The sequence below is a fragment of the Cervus canadensis genome, chromosome 15 (assembly GCF_019320065.1).
Source record: "Cervus canadensis isolate Bull #8, Minnesota chromosome 15, ASM1932006v1, whole genome shotgun sequence".
Lineage (NCBI taxonomy): Eukaryota > Metazoa > Chordata > Mammalia > Artiodactyla > Cervidae > Cervus > Cervus canadensis.
The window spans coordinates 67,299,476-67,316,442 of NC_057400.1; the positions used below are offsets into that span (position 1 = coordinate 67,299,476).

General features: G+C 37.5%; 1 long non-coding RNA gene across 2 annotated transcripts; it reads right to left on the reverse strand.

The window, feature by feature from the left end:
• Positions 1 to 416: 416 nt before the first annotated feature.
• Positions 417 to 15,549, reverse strand: LOC122453963. 2 transcript variants are annotated; one of them, XR_006273243.1, is made up of 3 exons: positions 15,267 to 15,549; positions 5,629 to 5,750; positions 417 to 723 (listed from the first exon to the last, which is right to left on the reverse strand). It is a non-coding gene; the product is annotated as an uncharacterized LOC122453963 (long non-coding RNA). The 2 variants fall into 2 exon arrangements; XR_006273242.1 differs by lacking the exon at positions 417 to 723 and adding an exon at positions 5,009 to 5,033.
• Between the last annotated feature and the right edge of the window lie 1,418 nt (positions 15,550 to 16,967).

Genomic DNA, 16,967 nt, shown 5'->3' on the forward strand with positions numbered 1-16,967 from the left:
CAAACCCAAAAGACTCTATACTGTAAGATTTAATTTATATGAAGTCCAGGAACATGCAAAACTAATATGTTCTTTTTAGTATATGGAGGTGGGTAGGAAAAAAGCCTAGAAAGGGGCACAAGGAAGCTTCGTGGGTGATGGAAATGGTTTATATTAATTTGGGTGGTAATTACACAGAGTTGAAAACCTTTTGAACTGTAAACTTAAAAATGTTCATATTAAATAAAGTATAACTCTATTTTAAGAATTAAAAACAGAAAACATCTCTAAGCAATATATCAATTTTACAAATTACTCAGACTCCATAAAGTATCAAAGAATTTAGATTCAGGATTTTGAATTTAGATTCAAAAGAATTTTGAATTTATGGACTAAGGATTAGGTACTCTTTTTCCCTGGCCTATTTTTTGGTTCATTCTTAACTTTGATAACTATGTTTATATGATATGTATTTGTGCTTCCATTTTGCCAAATTCAAACAACGATATTTAAAACTAGATTAAATAACCTCAGTATACACATGCACATACTCACAGAAATACTCCTTTCTAGCAACATTAAGTGCTTTTGACATCCTTTTTATAATGAAATGAAAGCATATGTCTGCAATTACTAGTACTATAAGCTTTCAAAATTATGGGAGTAATGTGAACTACTTTCTTCAAAGACAACTGAATTAAACATACTCACAGAGGAATCACAGATATGGATCCTGATTTTTATCTGTTTTAAGAGAGTAGAAAAAAAGAAGGAGTTACAATCTTGTCATATTGTGCAACTCTTCTGCTACAATATATCAAAAACTTGATGAACTAAGGTCATGCAGGACAGCTGAGAAGCAATCAAAGTAAACAATGTACATTGTCGCCAAGAAAGCCTGCCAGTTTGAGATTAGAACTCTCCATTTTAGCAAAAAAAAAAAAAAAAGGTCTTTGGAAAGTTCCTTATAACATTTTATGACTCATAGATATTCCCAGAGGTTCCTGTTTCCATTCTGCAGTAGACAGTGTTTGAAGACGTGCAGTTCTAGTCAACTGTTGTTCTTAGGCAACTTGGCTGAAAGATCTGTTTGAAAAACATTTGTTGGAAAGATGGTATGTTTGGATGTTTTCATTTTTTAAACAAAATTCCAGATATTAAATTTGTTTAACTCCTAATTCAACATTAACTTAAAGGATATCCAATGAAGAATTACTATGTTACATAATATGTATTATGAACTCAACAGTTTTCGCATTTGAAAACTCCCATACCAGGGGGTATATATTCCTGGCATAGTCCCTCTTGCAGATCCTTCCAAACTGCCTCCAGATCCCTGGCTCTGTGTTCAATAGTTCTGGCTCTGATCTTGGCCACCCAGTTCAGTATCTCACCTTGGCTTCTACTTTGACGAAAACTGCCAAGTCACCTCCCAGCCCACCAGGACTTGATTCCTGGCTATTCTCCACTTTTGTCTAGCCCCAGTTCTCGCTTTCTCTTCTAAGTATTGAATGTCACTCATGAGATATTTTCTCCCCATACTCATCTAAATCTACTTCACTCCATTTACAGATCAGTATCTTCACCTCTAAGGCTTATTCTCTACTCCCAACCAGCTTACACATTCTTGTCTTTTCCTCCCCATGTCCCAAACAATAAGCCACCTGGTCCTTAATAATTTTCATCATCTATATATGGTTCTTGTTGGTTTGTTTCCTGACAATAACTATAAAGATATGGACATGAGAAAAGGCATAATATCATAAAACATTTTAGCACTATCCAAATAAAAGTTATTCCTTCATATAGTAGGTATGTTAATAGAGGAAGGCCTGATCTCCCTTGACTCCTTAAGTGACTCATCAGTACTCTACTCCCAAGCTCAATTTCCATCCCTCCTTTACAGATGGCATTTCCCTCACACATGGTCTCTTTGAAAATGTAGTTCCTTTCCCCTGTTCCACACACATCTCTCCCTTGATTCTTCTGCAGATCAGACTCTGCACAGATATGGTAAACTGGGTCCAGACCAAACACATGTTCAGTTTGACGTACACACTATTTTAGACTTTTTGCAGTTAGTTTCTAACATTTAAACATGGGAAAAGTCAAAAAGTAGAGATTTCCAAAGGAAATGAACAGATATCAAAGGTATATCTGCATTCCCATGTTCACTGGAGCAATATCCACAACAGCCAAGATGGAACAACTCGCGTATGCATCAATGGAGGAGTGAATAAAGAAGATATGAAACAGATAGACAGATACACACACATGGAGTGGAATATTATTCAGCCATGAAAGAAGGGAATCCTGCCATTTGCAGCTATGTAACTATAGGTAATTTAAGGGCACTAGGCTAAGTGGTGTAAGCAAGACAGAGGAAGACAAATACTGCATGGTATATTTACATGTGGAATCTTGAAACATAAAAAGTCAAACTCATAGAAACAGAGAATTCAAAAACAGTCACCAGGAGCTGGGGGGTGGAGGATATAGAGAAAGATTGGTCAAACAGTATCAACTTTCAGCTAAAAATTGAATAAGGTCTGAGGATCTAACATGTAACATGGTGACTAGGGTTGATTACATGGTATTGTATAAATTAAAATTTGCTGAGAGAGTAGAACTTAAATGTCCTCATAAAAACGTAAATATGTGAGGTGACAGTTGTGCTCATTAACGACATAGATGGGGGAATCCTTTCACAATGTAAACGTGTGCCAAATCACCGCAGTGTACACTTTAAATACCTTACCATTTTAAACGTCACTTATACCTCAATAAAGCTGAATTCCTTTTTAAAAAATGAGAAGTTATTTGAGATCAGGGGTCAGGAAGCTATGATTTCAAACTTGTGTTCATAAATAAAGTTTCATTTGAACATAGGCATGTTCATTTGTTTATCTGTGGCTATTTTTGTGCTAAAACGGCACAGCTGAGTAGCTGTGACAGAGTTCATAAGGCCAAACATATTATAGATACTACCAAAGCCGAAAATATTTACAATCCAGTCCTTTACAAAAAATATTTGCCAACGTCTGTTCAAATGGTCCTCAAGCCTGGGTGCCTCACGCACAGAGATTACAATATGATTAGTCTGCAGTGGGTATTGGTGTCAATGCCCAGAGATTCCAATGCCACTGATCTGAGTGGGTGCTGACACAGGCATTTTCAAGTTCCCAAACGGTTCTAATGTACATACAATGGTTTGCGAACCACTGAGTTAGGTAATCTGGATGTCTTCAACAGTCTATCATTCTTTCCTCTCTCTCCGGGAATAGCTCTAAGACAGTCAAAAGTGATACTAATGCACTGACACATGTCGTTACCTCACATTATTATATATTAAAAGTTAGTACATATATCATAAGCTAATTGATGGAATATAAATGAATAAATGTTCAGTGTAAAGAAGTAATTGACTTTCATCAGAAGGCAGCAAGTTCTCCAACACTGTCCCTTCCAAATGAAAGTTCTCAGTATAATGTGTTAATATAATTATTAACTTAAAGAAACCCTAGATTAATTACTTTATTTATGCTCATTTCTGGCCAGAAGAAAACAAAAAAGGAAACAGAAAGAAAATCAGGTTCAGTTCTGTTCCAGGTTTCTAACCACTCACTTGTATAACCTTGAGCAAGTCTCTTCATCTCTCCTGGTCTTGGTGTGCTTTCTGTAAAATGGAGTATGAACTAGGATAAAACCTAATTAGAACCCCACTAGCAATGATTAAATATTTTTGCAAGGAAGTATTACTGTCAATGTTAACACCCACTTTTGCTTTTGACTGTGGAGGTTTTATACGTTTTACATGGGGTGTTTCATACCACATAGTGAAAATATATGTGATATATTTAATATGTGATGTGTTTGTGATGGTACATGTGATACATGTGATACATATATTATATGTATGATGTGTGCGATATATGTGTGATGATGCATTGGATATACATGGGACTCTTTGCAACCCCATGGACTATAGCCTGCCAGGCTCCTCTGTCCATGGAATTCTCCAGGCAAGAATACTGGAGTGGGTAGTCATTCCCTTCTCCAGGGGATCTTCCCAACCCAGGGATCAAAGCCAGGTCTTTGGCATTGCAGGCAGATTCTTAATCGTCTGAGCCACCAGGCAGGTAAAGGATATATATGACGTATATTTTACATATATATGTATGTGTGTGTGTATATATATATATATCAGTTCAGTTCAGTCGCTCAGTGGTGTCCAGCTCTTTGCGACCCCATGAACTGCAGCACGCCAGGCCTCCCTGTCCATCACAACCCGGAGTTTACCCAAACCCATGTCCATTGAATCGGTGATGCCATCCAACCATCTCATCCTCTGTTGTCCCCTTCTCCTCCCGCCCTCAATCTTTCCCAGCATCAGGGTCTTTTCAAATGAGCCAGCTCTTCGCATCAGGTAGCCAAAGTATTGTAGTTTCAGCTTCAAAATCAGTCCTTCCAATGAGCATCCAGGACTGATTTCCTTTAGGATGGACTGGTTGGATCTCCTTGCAGTCCAAGAGACTCTCAAGAGTCTTCTTCAACACCGCAGTTCAAAAGCATCAAATATTAGTGAAAAAAACCACACAGAAGGAATTTCAACAGAAGGGATTTAATGAAAAGACTTGTCTTCACATGTGTTGGAGGGCAGAATAAGTAAAAAGGTAACAGTGAGGTAACCCAGGAGGCAGCTACAATGCCTGAGATTAGGGGACCAAAAGGGGAAAGGAGGGGAAAACCAGAACCTAAGAACTAGAACAAGTCCCTAGATGTGATGTTTTAAGGAAGGGGCTTGGTCTAGCTGCTGCTAACCCCTCTGAGGGAACACAACGAGACTAGCTCTGGGAGAGCCACAGGGAGCTGGAGCCTGGGGCCACCTCCACAGCTGTGGCCATGGCTGACACCCAGGAAAAGTGCCTCCCTGGAACTGAGGCCAAGAGAATGGTTCAAATTCAGAAACGGAAAGTCTTACCTCCTTTCCTGCTACTCACCTCCAACACCTTCAAAGTCCCACCCTAGTGCCTTCAAGAATCCAGCAAAGAAATCTGAGGAATGAAGTTTGCAGAGTCATAGCCCTAGCATCACAGAAAAGAGTCCAAAAGGTGGACACAGAGACGGTAGGTAAATGACTGACACAACTTCTTTACTCAGAAAAGTGAATGTCAGTTGCACTGTAGTTAACAGCATGAATATTAACGTTGAAGAAAGTATCTTAGAGAATATAAGACTACGGAGATTTCTACGTGAACAGACAAGCATGTTTGAGCAGAAAAGTAAAAGCTATCCCATGCTTAAGGAATGACATGCAGAAAGAGGGAAGAAATAAAGAAAATTTGGACATTGTGGAAAAGATCTCTATTAAAAAAGGAAAGTGGCACTGGTATAAATATCATAATCATAACATTAAAAGTCTAATGTAATCGACTATATCTCAAAAAAAAAAGTTCTGTGTAATTATACTAGGTTCCAAGGGTAAGAAATTGGCCCTTATGTTGGTGCTAAAAACAAGCATGAAGAGTCCCACAAGACCATGGGAACTAAAATTTAGGATTACTGGGCTCATGTGCTCATGTGCAAACACTACTCGTCAAGCACCCCAAAGTTAAAATAGACCAACAGTGACATCTGCTGTGGACTTACTTTGAAAAATGGCCAGCCTCAACGTTTTGAAGTTAAGTCTCCTGCCAAACCACTGGACTTCTGCTGTGATGAGTCAGCACTTCTGGAACTCCTGTTTGTCATTTGTACTGTTAGAAGCTTTGCTTAAGTGAACACAGAACATGGGAAAAATGAGAGAGCATTTGGAAAAGTAACTAAAACAAATAAAAAACAGTGGGGGTGGAGGCATAAGTGATGAGAAAAAGAGACTTCATATTGTCTTTTCTCATCCTGTTTTTCCTTGAGCTAAGTAAATCCAAATTAATTTTGTAGCTGTCAGCAAGCATGAGCATGTCCTCAGTAAAAAGAAGGATTAACTGTTGCCAGCTTCAGTGGACTCCAACACAAAATTGACAGCATAATATCCATACCAGGAAAAAAAAAAAAAACAAAAAAAAGGTTAAATGATCAAAGGAGAGTATGTGGAAAATATTTGGAGTTTCTTTTGCTTTGGAAACCTCTTCTTAGTTATCTAATTGTTTACATTAATTATACTTCCTTCAACATCTGCTGACCCTCAGGCTTTTTCTTTTCTGAAAGCCAATAGAACAGAAGGTTTGAATCAAACAGCATGGCTTTTAAAAATTACATATACTCTCCAGTGTAAAGTGGTCAGTGGGGCTCATTTGTGTAAACAAATAAATATGAAAATCATGGGTCAATGTACTTGCTCAAGAAAAAAGATGGCAACTGATACTGAATCCCAACTCTGGTTATTGTAAAAGAAGATGAATGCAAAGGCCTTGCAGTGAGAGAGAACTGAATTAAGAGTTCTGACTTCTAATGTAGGTTCTGATCACTCACTAAATGTGTCACTGTGAGGAAATTGCATAGCCTATCTGAGCCTCAGTTTTCTCTTCCATAATACTAAAGGCCTGAGCTACATGAGAGATGGAAAGTGGATTTCAACTCATTTTCCTTCTTTGGTTAACTGGCAATGGTTGCTTGTAAGTAATCCTAAAGCTGCATCTAGACACAATGGAAAAGCTGCTGACCAACTAGCAGGGTCTGCAATAAGCAATACAAATGTGAAAGGGCAGCGTGCATGTCACATATATACCAAGCTCAGACAAAATTATTTCTCTCATTTTCTTGCAGCTGTAGATTTTGCTGTTAGCTGCCATTTTTAGTGCCTAGTCTATTTCAGCTTTGCAAGATGCTCAACAGATATTATTTCTAATCCTCACCATATTTTAAGGACATGGAAACTCAGAAACACAAAATAATTTTCTCAAAACCACCCAACATAGCTGGACTCAGTTACTAGCAAAATAACCCAACATTCTCTATTGTGAATAAAATCTTCGCTTCTCATGTTTTAGATCACATACCCTAGCCCTCTTGCAACGTAAACACTATAATACCATTATGTCTTAGCTGGTGATACCCTAATACATCTATATTTTCCCAGAAAGAAAGGATGGTTTGGATATGAAACTTGGCTAGTTTGTGTAAACATGAAAGGGCAAGGCAGGGAGAAAGTATCCAAGAAAATGTTTTTTTCAGGATTGCATGGTAAAAATTAAAAGTGACAAAGGAATGGACAATAACTAAAAGTCATATTCAATTTTAAACCAAATAGAATTATAGATGAATAAAATAACAGAATTGAAAAGATTCCTGAAAAATAGGGCATTGTGTATTACATCGATTGGGTCTGTGTAGGTATTGTAGCTTAACTGGTATAGTACTCGGGGATGTACTCAGATATAGTACTCATACACACTTTTTGATGATGATGGTTTAAAAATAATTAAAAAAAGAGATTCCTGGCAAGAAACATTTTTGAAGCTTCCTTAATTTGATACACCATTGTGGACATTCTTTGGGTTACAATCTCCAAATACAATAGAAAACAAGGCACTCTAACTTGTGGTTAGAACAAACTGACTCCATCATATAGCAGAAACTTTGAGACTGACATCACAAAATCGGTCTACCCTAACTATAGAATTACATACTGATGCTCTCAGAGTATATACTCAGAAACTTATACTTGCCTTTAGAAAATAACCCAGAAATACCGATTAGTTAAAAAAAATTTAAGGAAACCAAATGCAGTATTGCACCCATAGGAGAAAAACTATTAGTAGTAGTCAAGTTGAGTTTCATGTCAAGGTATCTCATGGCCTATGATTAGCTGGCTGATTCATTCATGTTATAAACATCTTTTCTTTACTTACTATGAACCTAGGCACTCCGGAATACAAAATAAAATAGTCCTGAGGAGTAGAGGTCTAATTTGAAACAGCTACATAAATAAATTAAAATACAGAATGACATGTAAATCAACTGGGTAATGTTTGAGGTACATATGTATTGCATGAAAGTGGAATTACTAGTTTTCTCTCATGGGGCCAGAGAAGGATCAGAAAGACGCATAAGTACAAGGCTGAACTGAAGATCAATATATTTCTTAAAATACCCATAATTTTCAAGTTTTTAATGATATTAAGACAGTTAAAAACAACATTAAAACCAGAAGCATAGACCCTGAGACTGGCCTCACTCACAAGATAGCTCTGAAAAGAACAGTCAATAACCATATGGAGAAAATGGCACTTGTATACTTAAGTAAAACAAAGTGTTGTGTATTTTTCATCCTACTATTTTAAGGTAATAGCATTCCAAGGCATTAGGGCCCAACATCTTGTCATGCACGAAGAAAGTCAACACAAGAAAGTCCTGCAAAGAGTGTTGCTCCACATACAGTCCATGACTAATTCTGTTTGTGGAATGAACTGCGCTGTGGTCATGGGTCACATTCAGCCAGCCAAGAGAATGTTTCCAGAGTGTAATTGTTCTGGGCATCAAGGCACTTTACAGCATGTTCCCATTGCTTTTTGATACTCTGTGGCCAGGAGACTGCTGAGAAAATATTATTCACCCGAATTAGACTGGAGTAGTCAACCGCCTGGGTATTACATCTCCATGTCAGCACAAGCGGTGTCTGCAACCGAACTTAACAGATGTTTCTAATTTCTCTACCTTCTGAACTACAACTTGGTTTTCTTTTCCTGACTTTGAAATATTTTAAACAAAGGACTTTCTGTACTGCCTCGGGAAACTTACAAAATTAAAATCCTGGGGTTAATATCAGAATAAGAGCTCTGAAACTCCTGACACTGCCACACTGAGATTTCCACCTTGCGACTCACTACCTCAGTTTCTCTCAAACGCTCTTGAGCTGCATGAGTCTCATTCACTCTAGAGATTTCCCCCAGCTAACAAATTGAAAAACACTGAATTCTGGCGGCAACTACATGTCCCCTGTTGCTATATTACCTAAAATAAATGCTACTTCAAATTAAGGCCTTCATGTTAATAAAAATGATCAAGCTTTCAAATCAGCAACTGCATCTCTAGAAAGTTATCCAAAGATTTTCACACATGTTCACAAGGAATCATATATAAAGATATTCATTGCAGCATGGTTTGTCAGACATCGAACTTGGAAACAACTGAAGCATCTTGCAGCAGAGGACTGGTAGAATATTTTATGCTATATCCACACAAGAAATAATATGCAGCCCAAAAAGACCTTGGCAGTTCTCCACATATGATAAGAAGGGAAATCCCCATAATAATTGTTAGGGAAAGAACTAGGCCAATATGTATATGTAAAAATACAATACATACTGTGTAACTTTTTGTAGCTTTTGGATTTTAATTTTTGCCGTGTGCAAGCACTATTTATTCAAAAAAAATAAGTTTGGTGAAAATAAAGTAAAATCAAGATAAAATGAGGTCTTGAGGAAACAAAACTAATGGAAAAGGAACATGGTAAAAGAAGGGAAGGAAGAAAGAAAAGAAAATTGTGAGACTTCAGGCTTCTAAAACCGTGGAAGGGTCTATCTCATATTCTCAACAAAATTACCAACTTGTGACAGGTTGGCCTGACTCAGTTCTCATTCTTTACAAGCGCTCCGGAGTGCATTTGACTCATGATCGGAGACTCTCCTCTTCCATGAACTGCCTCACCCTGATTCTCTTTTTTTTTCTTTCTTTTTTCCTTTTTTAAAATTGAAGCATAGTTTATTTACAAACTTGTTTAATTTCTGCTGTACAGCAAAGAGATATACATCCTTTTTTAAAATGTATTCTTTCCCATTATGGTGTATCATAGGGTATTGAATACAGTTCAGGCTTCCCTGATAGCTCAGTGATAAAGAATCCACCTTCAAGGCAGGAGACCGCCTGCAATGCAGAAGACACAGCTAGATCCCTGGGTCAGGAAGATCCCCTGGAGAAGGAAATGGTAACCCACTCCAGTATTTCTGCCTGGGAAATCTCATGGACAGAGGAGCCTGGGTGGGCTACAGTACATGGAGTGGCAAGACTCAGACATGACTTAACAGTTAAACCCAGCACCACCACTGAACATAATTCCCTGTGCCAAACGGTAGGATATTGTTATCTACTGTCTATATAATAGCTTACATCTGCTGACCCCAACCTCCCACTCCATTCCCCCTCCCTCTTGGCAACCACAAGGCTGTTCTCTATGCCTTGAGTCTGATTCTGTTTCATATATAGGTTCCTTTGCGTCATATTTTAGATTCCACATAAGTGATATCATATTGTATTTGTCTTTCCTTTTCTAATTTACTTCAATTAGTATGATAATCTCTAGTTACATCAATGTTGTTACAAACGGCATTACTTTGTTCTTTTTTATGGCCGAGTAGTATTCCATTGTATATATGTACTACATCTTTTTTATCCATTCATCTGTTAATAGACAATATCCATTCATCTGTTAATAGACATGGAAACATTGTTTCCTTGTCTTGACTAGCACTGGTGTGAACACAGCAGTGCTATATCTTTCTGAATTACAGTTTTGTCTGGATATATGCCCAGGAGTAGATTACTGGATCATATGGTAATTCTATTTTTAGTTTTCTGAGGAACCTCCATACTGCTTCCCACACTAGCTGCACCAACTTACATTCCCACCAATAGTATAGGAGGGTTCATTTTTCTTTACACCCTCTCCAGCATTTGTTATTTGTAGACTTTTCAATCATGGCCATTCTGACTGGAGTGAATCGATACCTCATTGTAGTCCTGATTTTCATTTCTCTGGTAATTAGCAGTTGTGAGCATTTTTTCACGTACCTGTTGGCCATCTGTATGTCTTCTTTGGGGAAACAGCTGTTTAGGTCTTCTGCCCATTTTTCTATTGGGCTGTTTGGTTTTTGTTGTTGAGTTGTATGAACTGTTTGTGTATACTGGACATTAAGCTCTGTTGATAATATTGTTTGCAGATATTTTCTCCCATTCTCCCATTCTGTAGGTTGTCTTTTTGTCTTGTCATGATTTCCTTTGCTGGCAAAAGCTCATGAGTTTGATTAGGTCCTCTCACCCTGATTCTCGACATGGTCATCGGTCACTCCTCTCTGCTCTCAGGCGGCTCTTCATCCCCCTCCACCCTGAAATCTCCCTTCAAAGCTTTGGTTCTGGGCATTTCCCAGAGCTTAGTGACTAGACCTCCCTTGATGGCATTTTATTTGTAGATGATTCATAAAACTGTATCTCCAACATTTGCCTACATTTTGTCATTTGCCTCTTGTCTTCCCTTTCTCTTTTCATTCTCAATGCGTTCCAACCACATTTTCTGACGTCTACAGAAAACTCCCAACAGTTGCTATTTAAACACTGAACTTGATCTTTCCCAGTCTCTCTTGCTCTCATGTTTTATGTATGTGCATGCATTGCCTTCAAGATGAAATGCCGCTTTATCCCAGGAATGCAAGGATTCTTTAATATCCGCAAATCAATCAATGTAATACACCACATTAACAAATTGAAAGATAAAAACCATATGATTATCTCAATAGATGCAGAGAAAGCCTTTGACAAAATTCAACACTCATTCATGATTAAAACTCTCCAGAAAGCAGGAATAGAAGGAACATACCTCAACATAATAAAAGCTATATATGACAAACCCACAGCAAGTATCACCCTCAATGGTGAAAAATTGAAAGCATTTCCCCTGAAATCAGGAACAAGACAAGGATGCCCACTCTCACCACTACTATTCCACATAGTGTTGGAAGTTTTGGCCACAGCAATCAGAGCAGAAAAAGAAGTAAAAGGAATCCAGATAGGAAAAGAAGAAGTGAAACTCTCACTGTTTGCAGATGACATGATCCTTTACATAGAAAACCCTAAAGACTCTACCAGAAAATTACTAGAGCTAATCAATGAATATAGTAAAGTTGCAGGATATAAAATTAACACACAGAAATCCCTTGCATTCCTATATACTAACAATGAAAAAACAGAAAGAGAAATTAAGGAAACAATACCATTCACCATTGCAACAAAAAGAATAAAATACTTAGGAGTATATCTACCTAAAGAAACAAAAGACCTATACATAGAAAACTATAAAACACTGATGAAAGAAATCAAAGAGGACACAAACAGATGGAGAAACATACCATGCTCATGGATTGGAAGAATCAATATTGTCAAAATGGCTATTCTACCCAAAGCAATCTATAGATTCAATGCAATCCCTATCAAGCTACCAACGGTATTTTTCACAGAACTAGAACAAATAATTTCACAATTTGTATGGAAATACAAAAAAACTCAAATAGCGAATAGCCAAAGTAATCTTGAGAAAGAAGAATGGAACTGGAGGAATCAACCTGCCTGACTTCAGACTATACTACAAAGCCACAGTCATCAAGACAGTATGGTACTGGCACAAAGACAGAAATATAGATCAATGGAACAGAATAGAAAGCCCAGAGATAAATCCACGAACCTATGGACACCTTATCTTTGACAAAGGAGGCAAGGATATACAATGGAAAAAAGACAACCTCTTTAACAAGTGGTGCTGGGAAAACTGGTCAACCACTTGTAAAAGAATGAAACTAGAACACTTTCTAACACCATACACAAAAATAAACTCAAAATGGATTAAAGATCTAAATGTAAGACCAGAAACTATAAAACTCCTAGAGGAGAACATAGGCAAAACACTCTCCGACATAAATCACAGCAGGATCCTCTATGACCCACCTCCCAGAATATTGGAAATAAAAGCAAAAATAAACAAATGGGACCTAATGAAACTTAAAAGCTTTTGCACAACAAAGGAAACTATAAGCAAGGTGAAAAGACAGCCCTCAGATTGGGAGAAAATAATAGCAAATGAAGAAACAGACAAAGGATTAATCTCAAAAATATACAAGCAACTCCTGCAGCTCAATTCCAGAAAAATAAATGACCCAATCAAAAAATGGGCCAAAGAACTAAACAGACATTTCTCCAAAGAAGACATACAGATGGCTAACAAACACATGAAAAGATGCTCAACATCACTCATTATCAGAGAAATGCAAATCAAAACCACAATGAGGTACCATTACACGCCAGTCAGGATGGCTGCTATCCAAAAGTCTACAAGCAATAAATGCTGGAGAGGGTGTGGAGAAAAGGGAACCCTCTTACACTGTTGGTGGGAATGCAAACTAGTACAGCCGCTATGGAGAACAGTGTGGAGATTTCTTAAAAAACTGGAAATAGAACTGCCATATGACCCAGCAATCCCACTTCTGGGCATACACACTGAGGAAACCAGATCTGAAAGAGACACGTGCACCCCAATGTTCATCGCAGCACTGTTTATAATAGCCAGGACATGGAAGCAACCTAGATGCCCATCAGCAGATGAATAGATAAGGAAGCTGTGGTACATATACACCATGGAATATTACTCAGCCATTAAAAAGAATTCATTTGAACCAGTTCTAATGAGATGGATGAAACTGGAGCCCATTATACAGAGTGAAGTAAGCCAGAAAGATAAAGAACATTACAGCACACTAACACATATATATGGAATTTAGAAAGATGGTAACGACAACCCTATATGCAAAACAGAAAAAGAGACACAGAAGTACAGAACAGGCTTTTGAACTCTGTGGGAGAAGGTGAGGGTGGGATGTTGTGAAAGAACAGCATGTATATTATCTATGGTGAAACAGGTCACCAGCCCAGGTGGGATGCATGAGACAAGTGCTCGGGCCTGGTGCACTGGGAAGACCCAGAGGAATCAGGTGGAGAGGGAAGTGGGAGGGGGGATCGGGATGGGGAATACGTGTAAATCTATTGCTGATTCAAGTCAATGTATGACAAAACCCACTGAAAAAATTAAAAAAAAAAAAAAAAGATGAAATGCCAAATTCCTCAAAGTTAGGAAGATTTTTACAATTATCTTAGTACATACCCCATCCTTCTGTCCTTCCTCCAGCCAAGAACAGTGTTCTAACCAGGTTGTTAGCCAATAAATTCTTATGTAATATTATATTTTTGTGAATAAACTACTCCTCATGCAACCACCAGATTTAATTCATAATTATACATATGGTATGTATAATAGGATACGGGAATTATATCTATTAATTATTAATATATTTTTAATCTATTCCACAGTGGGTTATTATTACACAGTGGATCTGAAACAGCCTATGTTAGAATCGTTGTTTACATTTTCCTCCTCATTTAGCTTTTTGAGGCTAGTACCTGTGTGTTATTTGTTTCCATATTGCTAGAGACTGACTCCCACTAGGAACTTATCATATTTGTCAAAAGAATAAATATTTTTTTAAAAGAAAATACATGAAATATTTTCCAAAAAGGATTTTAACATTTAGTGCATTAATCCTTTTGTAACAAAGTCATGACTTGTATTCACAAGGAATAAAGTTAATCAGAGCAGGGAATAAATAGAGGCCATAAATTCAGATATGCAATTAATGCAAATGTATTTCCCATTACTCCAATGAATTGTTATTGTGAGTCTGAATGTCAGGCTGAAGCTTCCCCTTGAGTCTTTTTGAAGCCTCCCCCAATTCTGCAGCATTTTGTTGAGGTTTAAAGAAGAGTAAAGGATTTGGGGGAATTGGGGAAGAATTGGGGAAGATGGGGAAACTAACACAGCCCTAACACCACTTCTCATATAAAGGTTACAACAGAGAAGTCCCTTAGGCCATGGAATTATGGTCTTTCTGATGCATCTTCCTTTCCATTCTTAGAGCATAGGAATGTGTCCACAAAGTTTCCCACTCCCCATCTGCTAAAAGCCTCATGTTGCTGTTTCTTTGATAGCATCTTACCAAATCCTGTCCTCTCAAGGACATTGCCAGAAAGCAGAATTGGACGGTCAGATCTGTAGGATGCCATGAATCTCCCAGGTTTTCTCTTCCTAGCCTAATCTATTTTCTTCTAGTCTCAAAGCAATTCTCCCTTCAGAAATCCAGCCAAGACACTTTCCTTTGTATTCACATTCCCTTTGTTGTACCAATTTCACAAAACCTTACTCCATTATGAGGTTTAGATTTCTAAAACAAAAGACAAGTTGTGTGGCTCCAACCAGCCATATCCCTTCCCTTAGACAATGATCTCAGAACCAAATACTTACTTGACTAGGAAAAGAAAAAGGGAAAAACACAATGCAAAGTTTAAAACTAGGTTACTATATCAGTATATTATCCCATTCTGTTTTTCCCCAATCTTTCCATTATTTATCTTCTCTTTCCCTTTTTCATTCTCATTGCATTCCCACTTCATATCACCCTTTTCTGGGTGCTTACCTCACACTTGGATTATGTCAGTATTCTCCTTGAGTCTCCAGTTCATCCCAGCTTCCACCATTTCTGTCCTCTACAAAACTGATTATCGTGCCTCTGTATAATCTTCTGCTCTCTGTGACAGAAAGCATAAAATGCTCCTGCCAACTTGAAATACTTGCATGTTAAGTTATTAATATTTCAACCTAACTTATTTTCACCTGATTTGGAGCAATCAATCTCTTTTCCGACAAGACCAATCTTTTCATTAATCCCTCCATGCTTAGAGTACTTGTTCCTGCTTCTGTGCTTTAACTCACATCATTTGTCTCATCTTAAAGGCCCTAACTGTTTTCTCCTCTCACATATATTTCAGCCAACATTTAGGACCAACTCTAAATTCACTACCACAACCCAGTCTCTCTCATGCACAGTAATTTCACCCATAGGGCATGACTTGCCTAATTTAAAATTTAATTATTATGTATTTTTGCACTGCACTTTAATTATTCCACATTTTTTGTTTTTTGCACACTCCACTAATTACATGCTCCCTGTCAACAGGGAGCATATATTCTCATTTCCTTCATTTTACCCAAAGCAGAGTCTGACATGCAATAAATTCTAAATCAATATTTGTGTGCTGGAAATATCATTTTAATTACTTACCAGTGTGGTTCCTCTCAACCTCTGCCTACGCCTCCTTCCTCCAACATGCACACAAACAACACTTCCTTCTAACTGATCTCCTTCCTCAAATTAGGAGGTGGCAAAGGAATTCTATAATTCTCAAAGTAGAGTTGTTCCAGCAGAAATGCAGAAAAAAATAATAATAAACGATGGAACCAATTCTCAGCTCTTGACTTTCAAAATAAAGTTTTATAGCCCACACAGAGACAGCAAAAAGTCATAAAGTCTATAATACAGAGCACGAAATGCATGCTTTAAACAACTGAAGGATGATGAAGAAAGAAATTAGCTCTCCAATCTAGGAAGAAACTTTTAAAAAGAATAATAGCATGAGATGCGTATGTGAGTCTCTTAGAAGGGACTCTGCCCTCACTTGTTTCCATTCCAAGGTGTAAATAGAATCTCTAGTAAATTTAAGTACTGAAAGCTTATTCTTTGTTTCCCATCTGCTGCCTTGAGAAGAAGCAAGCTAACAGGCTCCAAATATTCACTGGCATAAGGTTATAGAAATGACTTCATGCATATTTGGATGACTTAAGGGGTTCAAAAAGTATGGAGAGCCTTGAACTAAATGGGTGAATAAACTTTTTCACTTTTTGAAAGAGGCCAAGCAAAGAGAAAGTAAGTGCACTGCAAAATGACTAGATTAAACTTCCTGCCCCTAGATAGAGCAGAAGTTGAAAATGAAGCTTAGGTTGAGTCACAAAAAAATAATGAGAGCTACTTTACACATTCAAAATTATTACCTAAGAAATATCACACCCAGTAGTGTATTTATGCTTAAGTGATTAACTCATTGATCAATTCATGATGAAATAAAAGTTTGAGCTAGACTTCGTTGAAAACAAAGTTGAAAACACAATTTCTAAAAGGTCTTAGGTCCATTTTAATAAATCTATTAAAATATCCATAAAATTTAAATAATAATATAATCTCATAAATAAGAAAAACACCCTCAGAAAAGTACAAATGGCTTCCCTGGTGGTTCAGACAGTAAAGAATACACCGGCAATCTGGGAGACTCGGGTTCGATCC